Source organism: Lygodium microphyllum, chromosome 10 (genome assembly GCF_053477565.2).
Source record: "Lygodium microphyllum isolate KBCC chromosome 10, Lygodium_microphyllum_v1.1.10, whole genome shotgun sequence".
Lineage (NCBI taxonomy): Eukaryota > Viridiplantae > Streptophyta > Polypodiopsida > Schizaeales > Lygodiaceae > Lygodium > Lygodium microphyllum.
Genome location: NC_141144.1, coordinates 28,339,358 through 28,347,017, shown reverse-complemented (window position 1 = coordinate 28,347,017; position 7,660 = coordinate 28,339,358). Strand labels below are relative to the sequence as shown.

General features: G+C 36.5%; 1 long non-coding RNA gene across 1 annotated transcript; it reads right to left on the bottom strand.

Annotated features, from left to right (window-relative positions):
• Positions 1-2,438: 2,438 nt before the first annotated feature.
• On the bottom strand, positions 2,439-3,489 carry LOC148029830 (uncharacterized). Its single transcript, XR_015692252.1, has 5 exons — positions 3,337-3,489; positions 3,173-3,262; positions 3,001-3,088; positions 2,806-2,907; positions 2,439-2,680 (listed from the first exon to the last, which is right to left on the bottom strand). It is a non-coding gene; the product is annotated as an uncharacterized LOC148029830 (long non-coding RNA).
• Between the last annotated feature and the right edge of the window lie 4,171 nt (positions 3,490-7,660).

The following is a 7,660-nucleotide window of genomic DNA, read 5'->3' as shown; positions in this document are numbered from 1 at the left end:
AGAGGGTTAATGGTTGTTAACCCTTAGACAAACAAGGTGGAACATCGGGAAACTCTAAAGCAGAGGACAAGGCCAAGGCAAAAGTGAAACAGAAGATGAAGGTGCACCAAGAAAAATATGAAAACATAAGAACTGCAGAAAAGTCCTAAATCAAGGAGAAAGGCACACAAGAAAAAGCACAAGTCAATACTTTTGTAAAAAAGTGCAAGGTGCACCATAATTTATTTTAAGAGTGCTGAGCTCCCACCTATGTAAATTGTAAAGGTAGATGGGTGGTAGGAAGGAAGCTAGGAAGATAGGAGGACAAGGGAAAAAAGGACCGGCCATGTAAAAAGGGGATGACTTCCCAAATGGGATTTAGGGCTTTGTAGATGAATGAGAGCCCATTCTTTGGTGTGTGGCAAAGTGGACTCATCTTCTTTTCTCTTTGCTTGCTTGTGTGTGCTTGAGGGAGGGAGTGTGAGAGTGTGAGGGAGTGAGTGTCATTAGGGGAGTTTTGAGGTCTCGAAAATGCCTTTTAGGATGTGGAGAGAGAGTGCTCTAGACCAATAAGAGCAAAGCCTCCGTAACGGAACTTCTAATTTAAAAAAAATAAAAAATCATTTTACAAAAATATATAAATATGATAATATTACGAATTTGTATTTTTATTATGTATTTTTAGTCTCTTATATTCGTGATTATGACATATTTTGCATTAATGGCATAGAGTCTCGGCTACTTTTATTTAATGATGTTTCTAGATTAATGATAATGACTGATGTAATCGAAATTCAAATTGGTGAAAAGCATGGCGCTCAGTTTTTTCCCTCGTTTCTTTTATTCCTCTATTGTTTTTCCCTCCGTTATGATAGCCTAGTCCTCTCTCTCTCTCTCTCTCTCTCTCTCTCTCTCTCTCTCTCTCTCTCTCTCTCTCTCTCTCTCTCTCTGTGTGTGTGTGTGTGTGTGTGTGTGTGTGCATGTATCTCTCTCTTCTACCATGGATACAGAAATTCGACCTTCAACAAGGCGTCCAAGCTCCCAAATCACATCCATATCAGTGTTTAACTCATTCCAAACTGATGGAAGATGGATTCCTACTATCATTAGCAAAGGTAGTTGGATCACCATGCAACAAGCAAAACGTGGAAAAAGGCAAAGACATGAGAGCTCGTTTATCTCTGCTTGGAAGGGCAGAATCCGAGATTTTAAGCTTGGAGCAAATAAGAATAGTATCAAAGAGGTACTAGTGCAACATGTGTTCATGCATAGAGAGCTGTGTTTGAAACCTGGATCTTCAAAGCTTCCAATGCATAGACCAAATTGTAAGAATTTGATTCTTAAAGTTTTTCCTTTCTTAAACATGGTTTAGGTTTTTCCATTATAATATTTGTTTGTCTTGTAGATGTCTATCCCTCTAATCTTGAGGAATGGCAACCAGTGGAATCTATTATTGATGTTATTGATGTTATACATGGTTCAATTGGAGAAGAAATGTATAGAGGTAGAAAGAAGACAGAGCTTGCAGAGAATGGAATATTCTTTTATGACCATTCTTATGTTATTCCTATGCGGTGTTGCCAATGGGGATCAATAAAACTCCTTCCTTTGCCAGATTTTTCAAGCTTTGAGTGGCCTTTGCCAAGTCCAGCTACTAGTGAGGGCTATAGATGTAAGATATTTTCTGAGATCCAGAAAGCACTAAAATCTAATATCTCAAGTAGGCTAAGCAAAGTTACTTTATTTATGTCTATTAATATATTTATTGATTTCTTCTCTAATATGGAGATAAGAATAACAAAAACCATGCTTTCAGTGAAGAGACTAACATATGATCATATCATACAATTTGTTGATGAAGGATGGGATACAAGGACAGAAGGAAAAATTATATGTAAGATAGATCAAGACTCTATAGCTTGTAAATATATGATTGCTACTCAAAATTTTATCCTTAGCTTTTACTATAGTCGATGGCATTTTGTTGGTAGTAGTCTAGTTGCTTTAGACCAGAATCTTAATGATTTCAGCAAGGATCCTATTGTGGATCTTGATATTTGGTTCAACGAGTATATTATTGCAATCTTAAAGATCAGAAAATCATGTACGCTACATCAAGTGAGGATGGATTTACAAAATGAAGACATTGAACTACCATGCTCCTTTGTATTCCAACTTGACAAGAAACGAGTAAGTTTTCACATCATATTATATCTACTTAGATGTATATCAAGATCTCACTTTCTAACTAACAAACATTTGTAATTTATTTTTTGCAGATATCGAAAAGGAGAGAAAATAAAATACACTGCAATGACATTCAAGAAAAGATATCTTTACTATCAATATAAAATACATGTACAAATTTTGTAGCAGATGTCTATCTGCCATCTCTATGAGATATACAAGGGCTGAAGGGCAAATTTCTATATATGAAGGCCTACAAGGCGATATGGCAAAGCTATTTCTTTTTTGGAGAACTATCCTTTCTAGGAGTCCTTTTGCCTTTCTTTGATGTCTTGGGTATAGAAGGTGTTGAAGCTGTGGATTTGCCTTCCGTGGTTATAGGCACCACATCTCCTTCATGGTGCAAATCCCCACCAATCTCTGTTGTTGGTTGTATACAATTGATTATCATATACTTCAAGAGCTTTGCTCTGATGTACCAAATATGCTCAGATGTATAGCAATCCTTCGAAAACTGTCACACATTTATAGAAAAAAGAGTTTTAGTTCATTATTGTTCTTACAATAGACTATATTTTTATCATCAATGGACTATTTTCAATTAATATCTATCTTAAAGTTTAGCATCTTTCATATTACCTTTACATGTTTATCATCATTAAGATAAACAAAGTTAACCATTCTTCTAGCATTTGCAATCACCCTCCAGCCACAAGAATGGCTATCATCCTAATGGGGACACTGCAACCACCAACACAAAGTAAAACTATAAAGAGGACGAATGGTAGTTCATAGAACAAACTCATGTTTCAATTATTTTAATGAATAACTTACTGCAACTTGTCTATATTGCATTGTTGCAAGCAAATCAGATGGCATAGGGGGTCTTTTCTCTAGCTCTTCAATTAATCTTTTGGCACCTCTGTATATAAAATATGTTGAAATTTAGAGTACTTACAAAAAAAAGAATTGAAATATCAAGGAGCCCTTGGATAATATAACTTACAATTTAGCATTTCCATGGCTTCCTTTCATAGAGTTGATTAAAAAGCATTGCTTATCCACAAGGTCTATTGCAATCAAGCTCCAATGAGAACTAAAAGCAATCATATCTCAACAAATTAGTAGTATAAAATCTCAAAAAATCTAATAGAATATTGAATCACTTACTTTTCATTATATGGAATTATAAGCAGCTCCAAAGTATCGAAGTCAATCAAATTGAGCCAGTGCTCAATAAAACTTGCATCAAGCTCATTCCTCATAAAGAATGAGATAGATGGATCAAAAACCTCAATTTTTTGTTGTATATCCAAAGGAAACTCATGCATTATACACCTAGAAAAGGCATAGAAATAGTGAGTGTAAACAAGAAAAATCTTATTGCTAAAAAAATATCAAAAAGTATAAGTAATTATGGATGGACATACCTTAGGCCAGCAAGAATAAGACTGTCATTTACTTCTCTTCTTTTATCCTTAAGAATCTGAACACATGCAGCATCAAAGGAGATAACCTCAGTTCTTTTGCCTAAGTCACCAGGTAAGAAACAAAACACACTGAATCCTTTTGGATTAGTTGCTTCAAGAAGGGTGGCTAGCTCATTTTCAAAGGACTCTAGTTGCTCTATTTCCCTTTCTTCAACCCTTTGCCTCCTATACTCTCTCCATTTATCTGCTTGTTCCTCTTTAGCCTTCTCCTCTTTTTCATGTTGCCTTGTATCCTTCTCATGGGTGACATCCTCAACCCTGACACCAGAATCATCTTTCTTTCTTCTAGCTGGGGGCACATTAAGGATATTAAATGTCTTCATATCAGTGAGGGGAATTGGCTCAAGGACCTTTGAAAATCTATATCTTAGCCTCCTAAGAATTACCATGTCCTTGTCCATGAGTGTGAGCCTATGAGCATGAGCAGCACAAATGTAGGCATCTTGGAAAAACTCAATTAGAAAATCCTCTGTGGCTTCTTGTATACAATTAAGAGCTGTTCTTGTCCATCTGAAACTATCCAAACTATATCTGTCACAAATTTCCCTGACAAGCCTCTGAAAAGACAACTTTGGAATTGCATTGTCAAGAGCATTTACTGCCTTCCTAATCTCCCTTAGACACCTGACATTTTGAGAAAACCTTCTCCTTGGCTTTGACTTTCTAGACAGCTTCTGAGGCTTTGAAGACTGATGAATCTTTGATGCTAAATCCCTAGGATCAATCTTCTGTTTTCTTGCTGTTGCCTTAGTCCTAGCCATCTGCCAAAAAAACATATGTTACTTATTCTCCAGCATGTAAAGCAAAACGCAAGTCCCAGACAAGAGTTATCTATGCTGCATGGCGTTTTCTCGTATCAGCTGAATTTTTCTCGAGCTGTCTAGTGAAACGCGAGTGTCAAGCAGGGGGGCCTCCTTGCAGCTGCTTCTTTTCGCGTTTCACCGGACTTGTTGTCCATTGTGTCCAGTGAAACGCGAATTTAAGCCAGGAAACCTGCTTGAAGTACCTTATTTTCGCGTTTCACCGGACAGCTCATGAATAGCATAAAAATTGACCAAGGAAAGCTTTTAAGATTACTTAAAATACCCAAAGAATTAGGGAGGAAAGAAACAGTCACCGAGAGCATGGAATTCTCAGATAAGTAATTATTTACAGCAGCATGGATTTCAGATAGCTCATGCAGATCACAGTAAGATTTTCTTAAATATCCACAATATTAAGGAATGCTTTCACTGTGGACTGGTCATGAGCTAATAATAACATAAAGGATTAAGGAAAAATATCGAAACAATGCATTGAATGGAGCTTGTATTGAAAAGCAAGATGCAGAAACCATACCTTCTTCTTAGCTTGTTCTTCACAATTTCAGCCTAAAGATGACAATATGCTTGAAGGTTTGCTTTGTTGGGGAAGCAGTGAAATGCTTGGAGATTGGAAGGAAATGCGTGGAGACTGGAAGGAACACCAAAAACAAAGATGGAGTAGCGATGAAATGCGATGAAAGCTGAAGGCGGTGAATTTGCATGGACTCAACGTTCTTCGCAAAGTGTTAATAACACACGTGTGACGTACCCTCGCTTATCGGAACTTTTTATTTACTTGGAAAAGGGTTATTTAACACACGTAAAACGTATTTTTGGAAAAAGAGAATGCGCACGTCTTCTGAGGAGTTTATTACGCTGTGTTAAGTCACACACGTGTATTTCCATTATTACACAAACTTTTTCGTTGGAACTATCACCACATGCTTAACGGTCGATATAAAAGCATTTCAAACCCATTTCTCCGACATTGTCTTCTTCTCTGCCAAAATTTCGTCTCGACTTCCCTTCAAGGTCCTTGCATCCTGTGTGGAGAGCAGTTCAACAATCTTTGATAGGTAACAATTTTTTTTATTACAAGCATTTTAACAAAATAAATTTGATTAATATAGAAAGAATGTTTTATAACACTTAAACAATTAAAGATGTTATGTGCTTTCTATCTTTCAAATGCAGTATATCTTTTCCAAAAATGATTATATCATCAATTTGTGTGTTTCCATAGAATTTATTTATTGTTCATGTTTCTTTTCTTCATTTGCAATTTTTGACAAGTAAAACGCGAGACAATGTCTCTGTTGATGATATTTTTCTTAGTATCGCGTTTCACCGGCCACATTTTAGAATAATTTTTGTCTTCAAGCTAGTGTCTGATGAAACGCGATTCCTTCACAGGCATTTGCCTTACACACTTGAATTTTCGCGTTTCACCGGTCAACTAAAAAAATTCTCCTGTTTTGATTTTTTTGTCTTGGAAAATCAATGTTGGGGCCTTTTTCCATGATATCATCTTGTTTTATTGGATATTGGTTCTTTTCTGCTTTTTTTTTCAGGGATAAATATTTTTCTGGTCAAAATGACAAAGAGGAAGCTATCTCTGGAAGGAATGGATGAGGAGGAGATAATTGAGACATCTGATGATAGGCTCTTTGATTTTTTACACATCACTGGAAATTCTTCCAAGTTTTGCTATATCAGGGAAATTTTCAATGTTCCTTTTGATTTGAAGGAGTTATTAGAGGATCTTGATGATAAACTTAAGGAGTACAGATGTTTTTATGATAGACATGTGCAAGGTTTGGAAGTCAATGGATTTGTTCATTATAGTGATGTCATGGGAGCCACCAATACATCCAGGTCAACTTTGCTCGGCAGGTTCAACCTCATTGATGAGGAATTCAGAAAGAAAGAAACATGTTGCCCTTTCCACAGGTATCAACACCAATGCCTTCTAATCCACAAGGACGTTGGATTTATTGTGTATCTTCAGTACATGGAAAATTCTTCTCCAGATATAGACCAACAGAGAAAGCTAGAGGATATTGCAAGTATGGATAAGGAGGTCGAAGAGAAGGAGGAGATGTTCCAAGAAGATGTTGAGAATCAACTTGTCCAAGGTTTTGATGTAGGTTTATTCAAGAGTGACAATATCACAATGGTGGAAGAAAAGGAGATTGAGCCAAGTGCACAGGTTGATGAAGAAGGTCCTCTTGCCTGTGTTCCAACATTTCCCACTTATCTTATCAACAAGAAGAGATATGTGTTGCTAAATGATATTCAACATCTTTTTGATCTTAGAGAAGATTATTGCTTAGCAATCCTTGCAGGTTGGGGCAAAAATGACATGAATTTTATAGGTTATGAACAAGAACCACTAGCAAGTCTTGATGTTGAGGGAGAGAATTTCCAAGATAGCTCTATAGCCTTACATACATGTATTAATCAGATCATAGAATACGAAAAGGGGGGGCTACCTACAGAAGAAGAGTTCTTGCAAGTCCAGAAGAAACTTCATATTGATGATGTAGGGTATGAAGAGAGATTGAAGTCACCATCAGATGAGAAGCCCAAGAGTTCAATAAATCTTTATGATGATAGTCTTCTTGAAGAAGATGAACACCCTAAGGTATGAAATATAATTCGAAGTTACCCATTGAGTTTATGTTAGACTTTATTATGCATTATAGATAAATATCTTATATCTTGTACTGTTGTGGTTTGTTCTATAGATTGAGATTGAAGATCTGGACAACTTTCTTGGAAGGGCCAAGGGCTCTAGGCCAATGAAGCTTGGAAAAAATCAAAGCCTTGGCCATTATATTGGAAACTTAAACAATCAAACAATTGTAATATATCATAGTAGATTGTCAAGCTCTCCAAGTCTACCAATGATGGCTTTGAGAGCTATCTCAAAGGTTATTGGATCTCAAGTTTTCAGCAGAGGTTTGGACAAGATCATTTTGGTGGAGAAGGAAGAAGCCATAAGAGTTTTTGGCTTTATGCCTGGATACAGTGGTTCTAGAGCTGGATATTTTGGAGTTCTTGGCTCCTATTTGCTCTCTTATGTAGGAGATAGTAAGTATTTGAAGCTTCTTTCGGGCTATCGAAAACAAGAGTTTTTGAAATACAGAGGTCTTATTGAGTGGGATGAAACAAAAGATTCCTCTAGAGGCCCTGTCGAGC